The sequence below is a fragment of the Antennarius striatus genome, chromosome 1 (genome assembly GCF_040054535.1).
Source record: "Antennarius striatus isolate MH-2024 chromosome 1, ASM4005453v1, whole genome shotgun sequence".
Lineage (NCBI taxonomy): Eukaryota > Metazoa > Chordata > Actinopteri > Lophiiformes > Antennariidae > Antennarius > Antennarius striatus.
In genome coordinates this window covers 12,939,055-12,960,189 of record NC_090776.1, presented here as the reverse complement: position 1 = coordinate 12,960,189, position 21,135 = coordinate 12,939,055, and the positions used below count along the sequence as shown (strand labels likewise).

Sequence of the window (21,135 nt, the reverse complement as noted above, 5' to 3'; positions counted from 1 at the left end):
CCAACTCCCCTTGTGTTATCTCTCCCATTTTGCTCCACAACAGTTTTCACCTTTTCTTGATTTTTCATCCTTCCTCCAATATTTTGCTGTTCCATTCTCTTCCTCCTGCTTCCCTCTACTTTGCTTTTTCCATTAAGGCTGATCAAAATAAGGCAAATCTATTCCAGTCTCCTTCACCCCAGACTTATCTCAGCAGGGCAAAAGGAAATGCATAAAAAGTGCAATTGTAATTATATTATATATAAAGTACATATTATATTTTGCAGTGATTTGTATAAGATTAAGTGGATGGGGAAGTAACAATTTAAATTTTACAGATCATTGTTCCAGCTATGAGACAGAGAATGCAATGGAATAAGCAAAAAAATGGTTGAATTTTATTAATTTCCATATATTTACCAAAATTATTCTCACATCATCAGTAATGACACCATTACGTACAATTCTGTCGTTGCCTAATGCATTATTCCCATCTCCTCACTAATAGCAGCCCATAAGGGGTAAGTTTCCTGCTGCGTCGTGCGAATGAAGATGAGATGCTACCCAGTATTCAACCTTCGTGCCCAACAACATGAAAGTTCCAGGTTCAAGTCCACGTCTAAGGTATTCTGTTCTGCCCTGTTTTGTATGGGTTCCCTTCCATCAGCTTGATTGGTTGTTTGCCTCTATAGCCGTTGGGTCCATAATAAACTGGCTTTGTCCTGCTTCTAGTGCAGTGTCAGCAGAGGTAGGTTCTAGCCCCCAGGGACCTGTGAAGGATAAATGGCCATAGAGAATGTATTGATTGACATTGTTCTGCTATAAATGTGTCACTATTGTTTCCGTCCCCATAGAGACCGATTTAGCTGACCTTCGACCTATATATTGCTCTTTTACGTCAATTATGAATTTAATATGTGAGTGTCTCGACACAGGAGCATGACTGTTGACTATCTGTCCATTAAACAAAATAAAAACATTGATGTAGCTCAGAAAGACCAGCTACACAAACCTCGAGATGCTTCTTCGGTTTCAAGGCATTTCTTTAGATGGTCATTCTACATAATACTTTGGCAGAATAGAATAGGGCTGCGCTGTGGCACAGTTGGCAGCCCTGTTGTCCACAGCAAGAAAAACCATGTAGTTCAGGTGAATCGGTTATACCAAACTTGTGACCCACAAGATGGATAAATGGATGTAGACGAGACAATTGCCTTAATCTTATCTACAAGAAAATGGATGGATGGATAGAATAAATGGATGGAATGGAATAAATGTTTGCTTTTAAACCATACAAGGCCACAGTGGCAAGTGCTTTAGACTAAACAAGTGACATTCTGTCTGGTCTAAAAATTCCTGCTCACAATAACTTTAATGATGAATTATCTCACCTATTGTTCATTCTTGTAGTCTCTCCAGATTGAACTGAAAAAGAACCTGAAAACATCAAATGTTTGGCATTTTGGTCATGAAAAGTGAGATTCTTTTGTTGTATTTCAATCGATCAAAGTTTTTAACCTTTATTTATTCAGAGGTGTTTCATCATAAGCATAGAATCTGCACGGGTTGTTAAGTGAAATTAATAGATTTTGTGTATATAAAGAAGAAAAGAAATCTAAAAAAACAGTTACTTATGACTCCCAAAGTGCAAATTCTGTCAGAATAACTGGAATGAAATTGATAAATAAACACCCATACAGCTTAGTATATGTTCTGTTTTTAACTTGAAATTCAGAGGTCAGAGGTAAACATTCTTTGTCAGTCATTTTGAATGCGGGAGAAGAAAATTTTTAGTCGATGACGGTGAAACAAAAAAATATAGAGATTTTTTTACAAAATATCAAAATTAAAGAAGAAAACTTCATAAATGAGATGATATGTACAATGGAACGAGATGAAAAATTGACGCACAAACAGATTTCCTCGCTAAATAGTTCCTCATGAGAGGAGTAATTTGTCACATAGTTTCCAATTTTTAAGGCTCCTCATTCTCTTGGATATTACTTTCCCGCTAAGCTGAGCTTCTGCCAAGGGTGAAAAAACACATATTCATTTGAATTTCCTGCTGCTCCATACTCTACGGTATACAATGGAAAGATCGCCACCGAAAAGCAATTACAATGGCCGACTTCTACTGATCCTATCAAAAAGTTTGAAAACATTTCTCACAAAAGCACAAAGACAGCAAGACATACTTTGTTCATCATCATTATTTGGCTTTAGAACACGTTGTTGTTCATAAAATGAACAAAATAAATATACGGCGGTCCCTCTTTGTAAAGCAGGTCACCTTTTGTAGCCTTGCACTTTCACAGGTTTTTTAGCACAAATTTGCATGTTTGTTTTTTTACACTGAGTTTTGCATTCTGCATTCTGATTGTGTTCTGTGTCCTGAGTGGCTGTAGACAATTGTCAATCAATCTCTTCCTTACCATGTCTCATGTCCAAGGCAGAATGCGTTCAACTTTCCAAATTTACATACTGTGTGTCTTCGATTGCCAGCAGTGTGACCGAAGTGCTATAATGTATGTTTGCAAGTTTTGTCCCCAACAAACCCCACAATGTCGACAAAACATTCTGCACCAACAAAGGCACCTGCAGTAGCACCCAGAAGCCAAAGGAAGATGCTTACCATCGCACATAAAGTTGGAAGTTACGCAGCTGTAGGGCGCCATAACAGAATAAACAGGCGGTCAGAGACTGTAACATCCTGCGACACCCCTGAATTCAAAATTTTACCCTGACCTACACATTTTTGTGCCTCTGGCTTCCTGAAAATGTTTCTTTTTGTTTTTTGTTCATATCTCAAAGAGATGTGTACCTAAAAAGGTATATAAGTGAAAATTTGACCTTGACCTAGTTTTTCAAGGTCAAGGCTGTGATCTAATTTTCATCCCCTTGCCTCCCTGAATATAATGTCTTTTGTTTTGTCTTTCTATTATTCGGTTCCTGAGATATGTGCAAAAAAAATGTATCTAATTTTTATCCCCTTTGCTGCCAGAGTAATGTGAATTTTCTTTCATTTTTCTTTCTGCAACGGTTGGGAAGATATTTGGTGGACGGACGGACGGACGAATACACAAACACCGACAATTACAATACATCACTGCTTCGCAGGATGTAATGAATCTGTCATGGTCCCAGTTCCCGTTTTTCCTCCTGTTCTCTGTATCCAGGGTTTGCTCCCACTCAGTCCACTCATTCCAGTCACCTGTGTTGCTTCAACCGCCTGCTTCCCATCTCCAATCATGTTCCCCCGACTTCAGCTCAGCTCAGACCTCAGTTCAGGGCCAGATTGTCACCAACTCTTCCTACTCTTCAGGTGTCTTGGACGTTGTTTGTTTCCTGGGTTTTGCCTGTGATTTTGTTTTTTTCTTGGATTTTGCCTGTTGGTAGTGATGTCTGATTAGCGCCTCATGGGGCTTCAAACCCTTTGGGACAATAGTGCTGAAAATCGTTTCATTACTCGGCGCACCATTCCTTGGGAACGTGGGCACCCTCTTTGGCAGGGTGACTGTACTGCAACCACACAATGGTCAATGAGCCAAGAAAACAGTGCTTTGACATTTCCTGTATTGCATGTATTTTTTTAATAAAACTGAATATAATTTAATTTAGTATTTTAATCCTTGATTGCTATATTGTAGCCATATATTATGAGAAATTGATTTATGATCATTGATCCTTTCAGGGTTCAATAAACCAATATGAGATATAGATGACATATTCATGCATGTCTATATACAGTAATATAAATATATACATATGTGTTTGTGTGTGTGAGTTACACAAGGGGATTAGGGCCACTGGAACAAACTAGTTCTATATTATGTGATAAAAGACCTGCTTCATTCCCACATCTGGCACGGTAAAGTCTCATCAATGAAGATGTGTTGTTACTGTACGTCAGGTGAAAGGAACAAAGCAAACACTTCAGCTGCAAATTTAAAATGACATGCGTATGGTTTATTCTTTTCTACTTTTTAGCAACAGAGCTTGAAAATAATTTTCTCAGAAATTAAAATCTACTTTATTCGGCTGCACCAGTTCAATATGTTCCCAGACTTGAGATCTCTTTCTCATTGGTTCCATTGCAAAGCAATTAGAAAGCAAACCGTCAGCAATCCGAACACTAATCTAATCAATCCAGTAGGTATTGACACAATAAGCGTTCTTACCGCACCGTTTTATTCATTTTAACACATCTGGAACCAAATTCACGCCCATTGATCCGAACCACTAAACTGGCTCACCTGGTGAATGAAGCCCTTAGTGTGTTGATTGTGAATTAACCACTTGAGTCGTTCAAACCTCATCAGTCACATTGTTTTTCCATGTCTGAAGAAAGCCTCAAAGCAGTGGTTCAGAAACCCCCCCCCCCCCCAGTCTAGCGACAAGTCAAAACGGACATCACCATATGTTGGTCCATTCCTTGCCTTTTCACCTAAAACCTGTTGTAGGAAGTTTTGGTTTTTCAATTAAACTATGAATGTGAATTTCTGTACTGCTGTTCTGCATGCTGGTGCTAATCTCACCTCAACAGGATATTTAGTTTGTTACATAAATAAGGAAGAAAAGAAAAGAAAGATGACAGCAACAATAAGTTTCAACAAGGTTGCTAAAAGGGTTGTAACTATCCGCAGTTAAGACCGTCGGAGTCTGCTTTAGCTTGTGGATCAGTGAATACAGGAAAAAGAGCATTAAAATGGACACCAACATTATCCGTACATAATAATACTGGACTTATTTTTCTACTGAGGCTTGACAAGAGAGAAAAGTGTGAAAATATTAATGTATGTCTGAGAAAAGTGTATAAAATGTATAAAACTGGCGGCTTTCATCTATTGTGGGCTATTTTTAGAACAAAACTCCACTTAACATAATACTCCTGCAGACATGTGATTCCATAATGAGAAATTATACTTACATAACATTCAATTGACTATTTTTATATGAATTTTCTTGCATTGTTGCAAAAAAATCCTAAAGTGTTCACTCACACAATTAATTAAGCATTTGTTGCAAACTTTGGACGTTTTGTATGTCAAGTACTGTATTCTGTCTTCACTTTCACTTAATTTCATTTTGCACTTAAATTATTACAAAAATAATAATAAAATGTCATTTTTGGCACTTGATTTGGTGAATTGAATGCAGCACAACAAACTGTGCAAATGATGCTAACCTTCAACCCAACACAGATACAGAAGTTAGATGACAACAGTTGCCTGATAGGAGCATGAGCTGAGCTTGATTCCAACAGTAAAAAAAAAGTTGGAATTACCAGGCAAAGGGGTAAATGTTCATTTTTAACGACACAGCATTGACGGCTGCAGGGCAAAATGCCTCCGGCCACAACTTGATAGGATGACAAACACGAGAGCAACAAAGTGTGTGATGCAGCACTGAGCTGCTGACAGCAGAACAGTGTTCCAGAACACAGATTATATATAAGCTTGTTCATGGTGAAGTTGTGCTGCCACTGCTAATCCAAAGATCATTGTGAATTATAGCCTGCTCTTTTATTTAGATTGGGGCAACAATGTGCCAGTCAAGACTACAACTTCAATTGATCGAGCACAGGTGAAGTTAGACATTAACACTGACACTTTTTTGAATGGAAACACTGGCACTGGTCCCCAACAACAGTCAGATCAAAGTTTTAAATTAGGCCAAATCAAACACATTGAGAGATTCACCAGCTTGTTCGCTCATGGAGGAAAATCTGAATGGGAGGTGGGCCAAACGTGTCCATCAAAGCAAATGTGACCAAGCTCACAGAATCCTTTGGCTCCCAGTTCAACTCTGTACTGGTCAACCAACCAACTAAACCCAACCCCAAGCATGTCTGAACTTCATTCAGTTCATGCCTTTATGGAGCTGAGAGATGTTGAAAGGGGAAGTGACGAATCTGGTGATACTATAATTCATGACAGGGAATCCATTTTAAATTACACATAGTCATTTGATCCGTAACAGAATGGACAAACAGAATTCAAACCACCATGCCACAATTAAACTTTAGTCTCTGGTTGGGGGTATCTGTTGAGACTGCTGGAGTTTTAACTACCTGTACATTTGCAGGAACGTAACGGTGTGCCGACTCACAGATTTTAACTGTTTGTGCAAAGTTGGATATTTTGTTTTTTGCTTATGCTGTCAGAAACAGATGGAGCTAGAGATTGTGTTTACCCTGGTCTTTCAGCTTTGATATGCAGATGGAAAAGTTCACAGAGAATGAATGATGCTCTAGTCTGGCTGAGCTACGATAGAGTCCAGAGTAAACACAGTCCTAATGGACAGAAGAGGGTATGACCGCTCAAATACACCTATGAGGATTTATTGATTTCCTCATTTCCTTTTCCACTTCAGCTGAATATACGGTCAGAAGTTTGTACTTATCCCAACCTGATCGATTCCGTGTCTTGAGACAGTCAAGGTCATGAGTGAGCAAGCCGTGCTAAGTATTGTCGATTTCTCTGAACACTGACTCAAATGGGAAAGACAGAAAAGGAAAAACACTGACCACTTGTACAATTTGAAGATGTCTGATAATTTTCTCCCTGTTAGAGAAACTGGGCTCTGTTGGCTTAATGATCACTAGGAAGGTGTTAGCTGCAAAAACAGGTTTTGTTGAAATAGAATACCTGATCACATATTTCTCTACTATGATATTTTCACTTATCTCGCTGGTGGGCTTTGTCTACATAGTCTAATTCAAACAGATTTTGAAAAGACGTCTCTATTAGCTTCCCTACAATCCACCATCTCTTTTTGAATGTGACGGCGTGACGAAAGGACGTGGAACAAATAGCATTAGCGCCGTGATCTTGCCTTATCTGGGTCATGATATAACCAGCCAATCTTTTGTGTAATCCTCTTGTGGCTGACAGTGATGAAAGGAATATAATAATAAAGCATTCGATTGAGATGTCAAAACAGTCTGGCAGAATGCTACTGGGGTGGAAAGCAGGGTTTCATAAGTGCCGATGCCTTTGTTTCTGCAGCTAGGAGGGAGAGACAGACGCGTTTGCACAGAGCTCTGCTCATATTTGGAAGCACAGGGGTTTTCCCTATTTTCTCTCTCTCTCTCTCTCTCTCTCTCTCTCTCTCTCTCTCTCTCTCTCTCTCTCTCTCTTTCTAACTCTGTCTCTCTCTCTGCCTTTTTCACTCGTTCCCCACGCTGACTCTCAGACAGCTTTGATCACAGCACCCTTTGAAGCAGTGTTCCAAAATGAGAGCGAGGAGAAAGCAGAAGTCATCACAAGTTCATGCCTAAACTTCGTGCAACTACTTGCAAAGTGCACATTTTCATCAGAGTGTAAGCTCAGTGTGACCTGTGGAAATTATTAATGGAAGAAAAAAATAATTGACCATAAGTCGTCAAAAACGGGAATCATTAATTACAAGGCCATTATATGCTGTTGCTATAGATCACTAATGCTGGCAGGTCATCCTCAGCAGAACCTCCTAACATTTTTCAGTATGACTACAGATAATAGAAAAACAAAGGAGCACCTCTGGTTTCGTTTCCTTGGATGCTAGAAGAATGAACATCACACAAGTAAAAGCACTGATGCTGATCTTGTGTATGGGATTGGTGTAACCCTAGTATGCTTGCACTTTTCATTTACATGCGGTGTCATTGCACAGAATTTAATGCTTGGACCTATTTGTTCCATTTTCCTGTGTACTTACAGCTGACACTTCATTATCAAGATTTATGCAAGCAAAATAGGCAAATTAGTGAGAATGTAAGAATGTCTGCCTTTCAATGTCACTCTGCAATAAACTGATGACTTGTCCAGGGTGTGTCATGCCTCCCATCCAAAGCCCCCTGGGACAGGCTCAGAAAACGAGTTAGAAAAGTGTACAACCCAAAAGCCTGTATAACCACGTAAATGCAACTGACATGCCAGTGACTGCTCAACGAGTTGCTGACCCATTCACTGTTTTGCGTGACTTTGTCTCGCTTCAGTCGAGAGATACAACTACTGTCAGCCAAAGTTGTTGCATAGGGAGAGTAAAGATGTAGGGCACTCACCAGGGACGCCATGAGAATGCTGCTGCTAAGCTGCTTCATCAGTAATCTCTATTGACAGGCTGCTGATTAACTACTCTAAGATAACTGAGCGCTGAAAAAGATAAATAAAAAGAAGACAGAAGAGAGAAGATAAGCAGAAAAATTACAGCCGCTGAATAAATAAGGGAGATATTACATTCTGTCCCACGTATCGGTTTGTACTAATGAGTTCTCTCTCCGCAATAACCTGAGTAATCGCATCACCACAGGGTTACCGCATGAATTCCAGTCCAACAAGCTGAGACTTCTAGAGTAGTCTGGCTCAATTTAGCATCTGCTTTAATTACAAGAGTACATCTGAGTTTCATAAATGAAGGAGAGGTTTGGGGGAGTTTTTCCAAAAGACTAGATGTGAGCTAAATTAACTGTGAAGCTAACAAATGAAGACAATTAACCAGCTAGCCCTCAGTGTGTCTGTGCTGTCTAATGGGAAACCAGGCCAGAGACTATGTGGAGCAACTCAACGCAGCAACAGCTTCATTCACATCTGCCCTGCTAACAACAGGCCACTTTGAGGTACTGTAATACTGATACGGCTAACGAGGAGAGAAGAGGCATCCCAGTAAATATTTTATCAAAACCTTTTGGTAATCAAAATTTGCATCATTACACTTGTGTGCCATTTATCAAGGCAAGAGAGGACACATATCCCGAAAACAGCTTAATAAAAGAAATTGCTTTCCAAGCGAGTTCATCTTGAAAGTCAAATCACCGATTCTAAAACGACGGCAAACTCTCAGTGACACGCAACAATCTCTTCACATTCACATTGTTTTGATTGCATAGCAGAAAAGGATGGCGAGAGATGGCAGGAGTGTAAATTAAAAGGGTGGAATGAGCGAGAGCAAATAGAGGACAAGGAGGACGGGAAAAAAAGGACAGGGTATAACTGAAGTGTAAACAAAGTGACAAGAGACCAGAAAGGATATGAAGGGGGAGGTGGAGATGTGAGGGGGAGAAAAGGAGGGGGTCACACAAGACCCTCAGCGCTTCGCTTCGCTTCGCTTCGCTTCGCTTCGCTTCGCTTCCCTTCCCTTCCCTTCCCTTCCCTTCCCTTCCCTTCCCTTCCCTTCCCTTCCCTTCCCTTCCCTTCCCTTCCCTTTCCCTTCCCTTCCCTTCCCTTCCCTTCCCTTCCTCCCTTCCCTTCCCTTCCCTATCCTATCCTATCCTATCCCTAACCCTAACCCTAACCCCAACCTAACGTCTCACCCCGGCAGTAGCCATCCGACTCCTCGTGGCCGATGCTGCAGACACAGCGACCCAGCGGCACCAACCAGTCTCCATCGGCGCCACAGTACAATTTGGGCGTGTCCCTTTCTTCTGCGTTTTCAACACATGCACCCCTCACTTCCACCAGAGAGGACGAGTCCGTGTGCGGCACTGTGTCAGGAAAAGCTGCCAAGTTCCTAGGGTGGATGGGCAACGTTTGTAGAAAACCTTACAGGAATGAGAAAAGAAGAAGCTCAAGGCACTTCCACTCAGTTGTAGGGTAGAAATAAAACTTCCCAGCTGTTCCCGACCTTGACGGACACAAGAGCGATACAAGCGCCCACATCCTGGAAGGCCAAGTAGAAGCGTTCAGCATCACCGGCCCCACCTCCCTGACTTCAGTATTGAGACGGAGGACGCGATCGCCAAGATCTGTCTGGGTGAAACTCTCATCTGCAGCAATGGTGTCCACCTTAGAGTCAATAATAAAACATATCATTTGCTCCTGAATGATGTGAAACGTATTTCCATCACACAGAACCAAAAACCAACCTTGGCGTAGTCAGTGGGGTCGAAAACGTGTCGCTGCAGGGAGCGGTCCATCTGTCTGTAGGTAAAAGAGGTTGAACGTTTCCTTACAGGTACCGGACACCCAGGGAATGGAGTTGCAGTCTCTCAGAGTGAATCGTAGCTCCACATACACCTGAGATAAAATATAAATGAATCACAAGATCAGGACAGAAACATTTTCAAAGAAAATACAGCATGTGTGATATGGGTCAGACCCTCTGGGCCGCCTGCCGTCCAATCCATCCAGATCGCAGCCAGTTGTTCTGGTTCGGCTCCATACGTGGCACACCTGGAAGGTGTGAATAGGTCTGTTCAGCTCGTCCATCTCTGTGATCGCGTCCCACTGTTAGAATATAAAGAGAAATCATGGGTTACTTTGCAGATAACATTTGTCTAACATCTCTCACTCATCCATCTGGACAGCACATTTTCAGCTATGGTGACAATTCTAGAGAATACAGTACATTCTTCTGACATTAGTTTGCACTGGGTTGCAGCACATGCATCCATGACTGCTATGATTTCATAGCTGCTCCGCAAAACGTTCAACCTCTACTGCAAAGCTGTGAAATTTAAATTTCTATAGAAACCGGGCGTTTGGGAAGCATCAATGTTTTCAAGCTGTTGCATCAGCCAGACTCTCTATGTCTGTTCCACTCTAACGGTGCGATGATCAAAGCGTCAGAAGCCCTGATGTTTATTGACATGTGTTCTTTCTCACTCCTGTAGCAAATAATGGGGAGCTGAGATTGTGTCACAGCTGGACAAGCAATTGAATCTCAAGGGCACGAGATCTCAGGGAGGTACTGTAAGCCTTGCAACAAATAAAATATTTTGCTTAAAATGTATAATTGAGACAAACTGTGCAGGATGAAATTCTATTTTACACATCCTTCTGTCGTCTGATAGCATTCAGAATCCTAAGATTTCACAGAAGCGTGAACTTGTTGTCACAGTCATCCAGTTACACACTATTTTTAAATATGCTGTTTTATTTGTGTGGAATGTTTTGCTTTGGAAACCGAAGTGTTGTTCGGCCAGAATGGAGCCTGCATTAAAGGAAGGCTGTCGTGGAGACGGGAAATAATATATGATATGTCCTCCAGTGCAAGGCATTCATAGCTCCTGCACGTAAAGAGCAGTGAACGTTTAGAACCCTATCTAGGTCATACTGTGCCTTTTGTTATAGGTTCTGAAATGTTTCACAAAAGATTGTGAATGCATTGTTACAGGGGTTTGAGGCAGGGAGCTTCAAAAGCTATTTAACTTATCAGTTCATCTTAAGAAGATGCCAGGATGTCCTTTTGTTCATGCTATTTTTGGGACTTCCTCATCAATACCACCAAATTTCTAACAGAATTGCAGAGTTGCATTCAGCGCCGCACCACAGTCAACAGGAAATATGTGTCACTTGGTAATTGTTGAATTCTTATGGGAGGGTGTGCAGAAGTTGTTGAGAGACAGAGAGAGAGAGATCCATACTTGACCAAATTTGCAGGCCAATTATCATGTTTATTTCTGGAAATGCTGTTACCAAGCTCCATCCCTTGAATTCTGATTTAAAGGTTTGTCAATATCCAGCAGAGATTTCAGCGTGGAATACTCAAGTCTACATCCCCCCAGCAGCCGGATCTCTCCCAGTCTCAGACACAGAGGACTGAAGTGTTCTCCATTCCTCATCCAAAGGCTGGTGCATGAGTAGCTCAATGGAAAACACTCTAAATCTACTTAGAATTATTTTACTCTTCACTGTGTTGGTGTGTAGGAGGAAGTTCGACAGATGCAGTCTTGAATGTGTTCTGCATATATATTTACATTTAAAAAAGAACAAACAATAGCTGTGCATCTTGAATATGTCACAAAAAGGTAAAATGTTAGAACGAGTTGATCCAAGGCAACTGAGATTCTCCGATATAAACTATTTAACAACACTTTAACCTTGACTGAACTCTGTGAAAGCAATTCATCTTATATTAATTAAGCTATCTAAATTAACTTTGCGTGACACCCAGGGGCTGAACAATTCATCAATTATAATCACTTCTTTAATTTTGAACTCCAGCCTTTATGCTGTGAAGTGGACTCTGGGGTAGTGTGTAATCATACATATATCAATGCTATGGGAAATATCAAAGACAAATGAGCATAATCTAGAAATGGAAAATCTCAGGATAAAAAAAAGAGGATGTCTGTGTTAGTGCATTCATTTACTGCACATATGCAGTATGTACAGCAATTATGATGGGGAATAAATATTCCGTGCAAAATTTTACCAATTTTGCAGTGATGCCAGCAGGTCTGTGAGGCTTTAATGACTAACAAAAAGTCTGTTAAAAAAGAAACTCATTCTCACTTAAATGAGGTTTCATTCCTTTCTGTAATAATTCTTCAGATTCATAGCGACCATTAAACGACCCCTTACCGATGCGCTTCTAGTGTATGAGGAGTAAATTGAACAGCACAAGGACAATCTGAATCCAACATGAAATGTTCCCTTGACTACCACAGAAATATCACCCACAAAAAAATGCAAACCGGAATTTTCTATGATTGGAAGCTACACAATCAATTTAAGAGTGATGAACCTCCTATTGGCCTTTAGAGAAATGTTTCTGTCAACTGACAGCTGAAGATTTTGTTCCTGAGCAGTTTGCTTTGGATTAGAGAACTGAAGAGATACGCTCAAGATCAGGATGAATGGAGGGGACGAAGCACGTCTTCGACTGGAAATCATAATGTACAGCTGAGGAAGGTAATTTTCAGGGTTAAGGTAAGTTTTTAATAAACTGATGATGGTCCAAAATGAGAGGGGCTGAAAGTTACTACAAATCACCATCTGCTGGGAACTTGCTTGTGATCTGTAACAATTCCATGGCAATTCATTTAAGTTATTGAGATACTTCACAGGAGATCGAAGAGGTCCTAAGACTGAAAGGATCGCATCACCTCAATTCACAAGCATGGCTAAAAATCAAAACGTCGATCTTTCACCGATGCCATAAGTCAACTGCCTCTGCGAGGCTTTCCCACGCCCACTCATCCTGGCATTTTCTTCAAGTGTGTAAAAGTGAAAGCCATGGAAATGGAAAGCAAAACTTGCACAATTGCCCTAAGTTGCCTCTATGTATAGACTCTATATTTCAGTGCCCGTCTTAGAGACTCGAAACAGAAACTCATTATCCTGGAAAAAAAAAAGAGAAGGTAGGCTTTCTGGTTTGCATAAGATCAGCATTAAATAATTGAGGATCCATTATGCATACAAACAAGACCAAATGGTAATTTGTCACTTTCTGTGCCTTGGCGTTCTAAAATGCACCCTTGGGATGTGGCATGGTTCGAAGAAGAGGAAGCAAACGCAAACTCCAAGTTTGAAAGATGAGCTGCATCCTCCGTACTCTGAGCCAATCAGATATGCACCTACTAATAGTTCTGCTTATTAGCCCCGAGCTTAGCAGACGGAGACCGTTTTTAGTGCAAAGGTGAAGAAAAAACATAACGGTCTGACACTGATGTTGTCAGAAGAGAATGCAATTTGAGGTTTTCGGAAAGCAGATGACTTGCCTGTTGACCCTGTGATTAAATACTGAGAAAACTATGAATGACAGAGAACAAAATAATTTGGAGCCTAATTTCCACGATAAGCATCCTTACCCTTGAGTTTGTTAATTATTTCCTCACTTAAGCCAAAAATCAGTTAAAGCATTTACGACCAACAGTGACACCGCCACCACAATTACACAGAGGCCTCTTTCAGGTCTACTTTCTCCTTTTCGAAGGGATTTTATCTAAGTTTACATCGATGGATGACAACAGCGACTACGATTTAATTTAAAGAAGTCGAGAATGATGGAATGATTTCTCATTGTTGTGTATTAGATGGTGGTTGACTTTAAAAGTCTCGGTCCTTCTTCAGAATTCAAGAGGGTCAAAATTTCACGGCTTAGTAGTCGTCGCTGATCGATTTGTAAAGATACTTCTGCTGTGTAGCTTCTTTCAGGGAGAAAGACACGTATCTGGATTTCAAGTAGGAAATGGTTGTATGATGAATTTTTTTTAAAAATTGTGTAAATTGGTGCGTGATAATTGTCTGTGTTTTTGTTCACTCGGTGCAGCCTTTTTTGTCCTCCCTCTGCTCGCTGTTTTTGTCCACATCCCATTGGGCCGACACTCCAGAGGACTCTCAGGAAAATTTGTGTTCAACAGCCTGCTTTGAAAGTGTTTTGAGGTTGATGATGACTCGCTGGTGTTGTCCCCTCACCGATTTCACAGAGACACTTTAATACTTGATGGGGCATTTAGAAGCAGTTCCAAAAACCCAATCAGTGAGCTGTTCACACTTTTGAATATTTGCAGTGAGTAGTTGTGCAGTTTCTCACTCTGCTTGTTATGATATTTTTTTAAATTCCCGACAGCAGTAACTCTGCGCTCGACTCGTGACAGGAATCTTAAGCATCCACTGAGCAAAGATAGTAGGCAGTAGAAAGTTGTTATGAAAGTTGTTTATTGCTGAAAAGAGGTTAAGAGACAACTTTTGCCTTCATTATAAAAGATTATCTTCCAAATCAGTGATAACCAGATTGATGTCACGCTTTAGAGTGACACCAGGAGAGGCTTATGGTATGGACAGAGACATCTTTCACCAAATTATGGTCGGATCTAAGTTTAATTTTTTTCATTTTTACCTCACGAAACAACTCACGCTGCTACCTGACATCATGCATCAGGTAGCAGCACTTCTGATGCATCGAATGTCACTATTGGACTCGTGTTCCAGGAGTCCATGGAGCCCCAAAGGAAGGAGACGCAAATAAAAATTCAATCATCAAGAATATTGATCATCATATTTACGGTGGTTGAGCAAACAGTTTTCAAAGTCATCCGATAATGGTCCGAGATGTTTTGGCCTCTAAGGACTGTTTTGGAATTTCCGTTGCACCCAACCATTCCCAATGGCGTCCGAGGCTTAATTTCCTGTCTGCCGGCCATTCTTCACAGTAATGCCACACACCATTGGTGCTTGTTGGACAAAGATTTAGATCACTGATGAATGCAGATTTTGTTATCAGCTGAAAACAAACAGGTTCTAAGATTTCATTTTGGCATTTGGTCTCTTTTGTCTTCGCGTGGATGTTTGCCTGCATCAACCGAAGGCTGCTGAAATGTTTGACTGTTGGCTAGAAATTCTGAATTCATGTGCACGTTTGCAGAGCGTAGGTAGACAGTATTCTATCATTTATCCTCGGGACAGCTGCTTATTGTCGGCAGGACGGAATGGGGGGTTAGCAACAGAAATATACTTCAGACGCTGCCATATCTTTTCACTGGTTTCAGGGCAACAGATGGATACCAGTGAGGTTGGAGCAGCAAAACATTTCATTTTGTCTGAATGGAATATGTCAAAAAATGTCACCTATTGTTCCTTCAAAAGAAATATATGACTGCAAATAATAACAATGTGAAATAAGCACCAAAGAGTCATGCATTAATGTGGAAAAAGAAAAGGACGTTAATAGACTCATCTACATTTGCTGAGACAGATAGTGCACCAACAATTATAGTTTAGACATTCTGCGTCGCCAAGAGGTGCTAGGTTTTGATTAAAATAAGACAATTTGTCAATGTCAGACTTCAGGGAAGAAAGGTAGAAAAATCTTATGACACTATCTTGAAATTTGCAGTTTTGATGAATTATTGATTAGATGTGAATCACGGTGATGGCATTCTGTTTTTGTTAAAGAAATTTATGGCATCATTTCACCCAATAGCGGAAAAAAAGCGAACTATTTCTGCCGGCCTGCTTGGGAAGAGACGGCATTTCAATATTTGTATTTGGCTCTGAAAATATCTCAGTATTTGTTTCTATTTATTGGTTCACCCTGAAAGCACAACCAGTTCCCCTACGACCTGGCATCCCAAATTAGTCACAACATGAAGGACAAATTATTGTTTCGCAGTTCCATTTATAAGAATGAAATCCACATTGCTTTCCCTTCTGGCTTTGCATCGCAAGAATTATACGCTGCATTTCAAGGCCTGATCAAATCTACGTTTACTGCTTGTAAATACAGTGTGCCATCTTTCCTCACGGTTAAAGCGTTCCAGGAACCACACGCGATTATCGAATTCGGCGATAGAGCGATAATCTATTTAATTTATTAATTCATTCATTCATTTTCCTACCAGCTGCATCCGCTTGAGCGGGTCACAGGGAGCTGGAGCCTATCCCAGCTGGCTTAGGGCGTGAAGCGGGGCAAAATCTGGGCGCGACGCCAGTGCGTCACGGAGCGTCACAGAGACTTAAAAGCAAGCACACACACAATCACTCCTACAGGCAATTTGGAATGGCCAATTAACCTTAAGCGAACTTTTGTGGAGGTGGGAGGAAGCCAGAAAACCCACGCAGACACGGGGAGAACAAGCAAACTCAGCACAGAGCGGGACTTGAACCCAGACCCGCACCCTGTTGGGCGGCGACAGCGCTACCCACTGCGCCACCATGCCACCCGTATTTATTTTATTATTTACAGTAATTTTAATGTTTATGACCCTTTCCCATACTGATATCAAACCACCTTCTATCTGTTTTACCTTTTCCCACACTCTTATCGACTGTTTAAAACACTTTTGTGTCTCAAGTAAGTCAAGTAATGACATATATAATATAACATAGCGCACTTCTGAATGCTGTCAGCCCAGCCAATAGAATGCGCGTACGGTATCACGTGACTGCCTATCAAAAATCCACGATGAGGTGAAGCCGCGAGCGTTGATGCGCTTATGCGAGAGGGCGCACTGTAATATGCAATCATTTGAATTATGTAAGTACATTCTTATTAACTGAACTTCTACATTACATGTCCATAGAATTGTATTCAGGTCTTTCTTGCAGTTTATCAGAAAGATTAACAGCTTTGAGAAAGTAAAAACTAACACTTACACACATAAAGTTGACATCAATCTATCTAGTCCTTAATCATATGCAGGGTATTAAAATAGGACAGAGGAACCACATTTTTCTTGTGATTGCGGCATAATTCAAGTTGATCACTCTTTGCTGTCCACAGAGGCGTGGGTCTAGCTCCTTAAAATCCCCCAGGCCCATTATTTCTAACCCAACAGAGTTATCTCTGCTCTTAAATGCAGACACTTAACAGAAGTGAGCGTCCCAGTTCAACGGTTCAAAATGGTGGTTAAGCTAAAGAGCCCAGGTATGTAAATTAACTGCAGCAAAATAAAAGACTGTGGTTGCTAAACAACAATTTCAGATTTCAAATACTGATGCAATAAAATGTAAGCAGCTTTTCATCGGTGTGGTTGTTTGGGATGGAGATAATACATCTCATGTAGATGCAGTTGGGTCAGGGAAATCAGGAGATAAAATTATTATTTTACTATTTTTATTTTACTGTTTTGAATTTTTTTATGTTAGTGTTGTATTTAAAAATTTACCTGTAAACTTAATCTTTCTTCTTTTCCTTTCGGCTTTTCTCTTCAGGGGTCGCCACAGCGAATCAATTGCCTCCATCTAGCCCTGTCCTTTGCATCCTCTTCTCTCACACCAACTACCTTCATGTCCTCTTTCACTACATCCATAAACCTCCTCTTTGGTCTTCCTCTAGGCCTCCTGCCTGGCAGTTCTAAACTCAGCATCCTTCTACCAATATATTCACTATCTTGTAAACTTAATCTTTAATGATACTAATCAAAGGAGCCAAACAAGTTACAAGAATAGAAGGCTAAAGCACAGGACTTTCCAAATTAAACATGAAATGGCTACCTAATGCAATTTCCTCCGGGATTAATAAAGTATCTATCTATCTATCTATCTATCTAAAAGCAGAACCATGACAATAACAGGCAAGAGTTAATGGGTTTTCTTTAAAGGCGCTTATAAATATTGGTAGTTACAGGTTGCAACCCATGTTTTTTCCATCATTGCACATTTGTCATGCCTTGCTTGCGCTGAAGCTTCACTTCCCACAACTGCTTCCAGTAATCCTGCTCCATTTCATCCATATCGATACATTTCCTGAAAACCTGCATAAATGTATCTGAAATGAAAGGGGAGTGTAGCAGACAGCGTCTTAATGCCCCCTAGTCCCCTATCATAGGGACATGAAAGAGACAAGCATCTGAAATTATAAAAAAAACTTTTTTTATCTTATTTAATCTTTTTACTCATGAAACACAAAATAAATTCATGTAATAAACTGATCAAGCAGCTACCTTCACGCATTTTGCAGGAGGTAAAATCAGCTGCTCTGTGGATCTGGTTCCTTGTTTCTCTCATGAGATCTGGCAACACCATTCAGCTCAACAACACAACTCATCACACCCCACGACGTTTCCAATGAACATTCTGGTCGGAAGATGTCCAGACATTTGCAACTTTACCTGATGAATAACTTTAATGAGGTATTCATCTTGATACCAGCAATGTTAATAAGGCAGACACATTGGTCTGACCACTGCCATGTCCATGTCACAAAGCAAGTTTTGTTGGCCAGGCTTAAGGGCATTTGGAGATCTACTTACTGTATTCCATTTGTTCATTACTTTGTTGAACAGTTAATATTTTATGAAACGCAAACAACACTTACCCCATTGACAGGATACGTCTTCCAGTCAAGCTCTCCTAGCACTGTCGTAGTGTCCAACAGAACCACTGGAAAGGGGGCAGGGAAGTGGAAAAGAAAGTCACGTAAAATGGAGAGGAAAAGTTGAAGGAGTGAAAGAACGACAGCAGAAGCACAAAGGATGACAGCAGAGAGCAGAAATAGAGCGTGAGAGAGGTCGAACGGTGAATTTAAAAAAGAGAGAGAGAAATGAAGGTGACAGAATGGGAAGAGAGCAGATAACAGTTATCAAGCTGTCAATGAGGAGCTGGCAGAGCTGAAAACCCTCATAAGATTCAACCATGTATGAAATGGCAGCTCTTAGGAGAGTCTGAGACAACAGCAACACTAACACAGATCCACCCTTCATCTGGGTGAAGATTAGTACTCTCCTTCTCAGAGGTCAAGAGTTTTCTGCGCCGCATGATATCAAAGATAATCCACAGACAGATAAAGGAGAATGACAGATGAGCTAAGGATGGTTTAATGTTCAAATAAACAAAATATGACTTCATTCAAAACCTCTGATTTATCAAAGGGTGTCAACCCTTCCGGTCACAACTGTCTGGAAATTCCCTGTGTCCTCAAACCCAAACTGTTCACGAACTGTTACTACAGTACAAATTAACAGAGTACAACTACATGTAATGATGTGATAAAACCAGTAATATGGAGGTGGGTACGAGGGATGTTTCTCCACTGACATGTAATTAAAGCTCAGCGTTTTATCATCTGTAGCTACAATCCTCCCATAAACTTAACAATGTGTTTTATGTGCCTGACACTAACCCTCACGTTACCCAACATTCATAAATCTTTCCCAAATGAAACAAAACATCATTTTCATGCAAAAATAATTGGAAGTAAAATTATTTTTGAAGACCAGTTTGCAAGTGAAACACAGGGGTACGTTGGACTTTTCACTTGATCGCTCAAGAGTCCTTTTTGAATATGTAATATTGTATATATATATATGTGTGTGTGTGTGTGTGTGTGTGTGAGTGTGTGTGTGTGTGTGTGTGTGTGTGTGTGTGTGTGTGTGTGTGTGTGTGTGTGTGTGTGTGTGTGTGTGTGTGTGTGTGTGTGTGTGTGTGAGTGTGTGTGTAAAATTGTACATATATATAAAATATATATAAAAATTTTTGCATGAAAATTATGTTTTGGTTTCAGTTGGGAAGGCTTTATGAATGTTGCGTAATGTACAGTATATATATATATATATATATATATATATATATATATATATATATATACACACACACACACACACACACACATATATACACTGTATATATATATATACTGTATATATATATATATATATATATATATATATATATATATATATATATATATATATATTATATATGTGTGAGTGTGTGTATGTAAGTATTTTATTTATATTATATTATATAATTTATGATATAATATACAGTATATATATAATCATGTATAATAATATTTAATATATATTATTATATTATATTTTAATATATTATATATATTATATTTATATTTTATATGTTATTGATGCTACTAGTGAGGAAGAGTGTTGGTCTAGTTTTCCTGGTTACCCAGTGTTTTGGTAATATTTAAAAAAAAGTCAAATATGTTCTTTGATCAGTTCAACTGAAGCTGTCTGGGGAAACATGACTGGTCGGGCACGAGCCAGAGCACGAGGTCGAGCTTGCAGTCAAGAGACGGGGCCACCGGGATCGGTAAGCACTTCTGGTTACTGTGATCTGTGGCATTTTACCGAGCGGTTTAACATTTTATTTTAACTCCCCTCTTCTTTGACAATTTTTGGTTTTATTTGAAAACATTATTTTAAGGCTACAAAGTTTCTGCAAACTTCTCAGCTCAGTGCGAACCCACAGGAAACAGTTTCCGGGCTGTTTCAAAATGAAATGTGTGCCAAAATAAAATCTTACATCAAGAACTTATTGTCAGCAAATAATGTCATTATCCCCACACATATTTTGAATAAGTTCACTTGAAAAAGTCTCTCGCTGTCACACTTTCACCAACCCCACCCACTATCTGTCAATCAAGTGCCCAACCAATCACAGCACCCAACCAGTCACGGCGCATCTGCCAGAAGTAAATCACGTGAACAGTACGGCGTAAGGCATCTGCTATGTTAGGATAAGAAATAACTGCACACGGACTTCCCAGTTAAATAATTTTACAGTGTCATAACTGTTCCAACAATTTTCATGTTTTTGAGAAGAGAGTCTAAACAGCAGGAGCGACATAGAAAATGGAAACGAAACTCCGACTGAAACAGAGGAAAGGTTTGCATCACAAAAACAGACATACCACTTACTCAGAGCCAATGAATGCCAAGGACAAAAGGAAAATTGCCAAAAAAAAAAAGAAAGGTAGGGGTTATACAAAAACTAAGCTGTACATTCAGTGGGTTAAAGCCTATCAACCAACAAGCATTTTAAAAGTTTTTTTTTACTATCTATATTGCTCCATAGAACAAGGTAGCTATTTATTCTTTTCATATGTTTGGTATGAAGTCTGATTTTATTGTTTTATCATGGAATTTCCACGGGTTCCTGTTAGTATACATATACTTTTAAAGTATATAAATTCAGTGTGTCCTGATATTGGAAATAATTATCAGAGACACTCCAGCTCACTTCAAACACACTTTCATTTTGTGTAAAACCA

The 21,135-nt window shown here is 39.9% G+C and overlaps 1 pseudogene; it reads right to left on the bottom strand.

Annotated features, from left to right (window-relative positions):
• LOC137602421 (ephrin type-A receptor 6-like) overlaps positions 1-21,135 on the bottom strand; it is a 45,037-nt pseudogene that overhangs the window by 17,914 nt on the left and 5,988 nt on the right.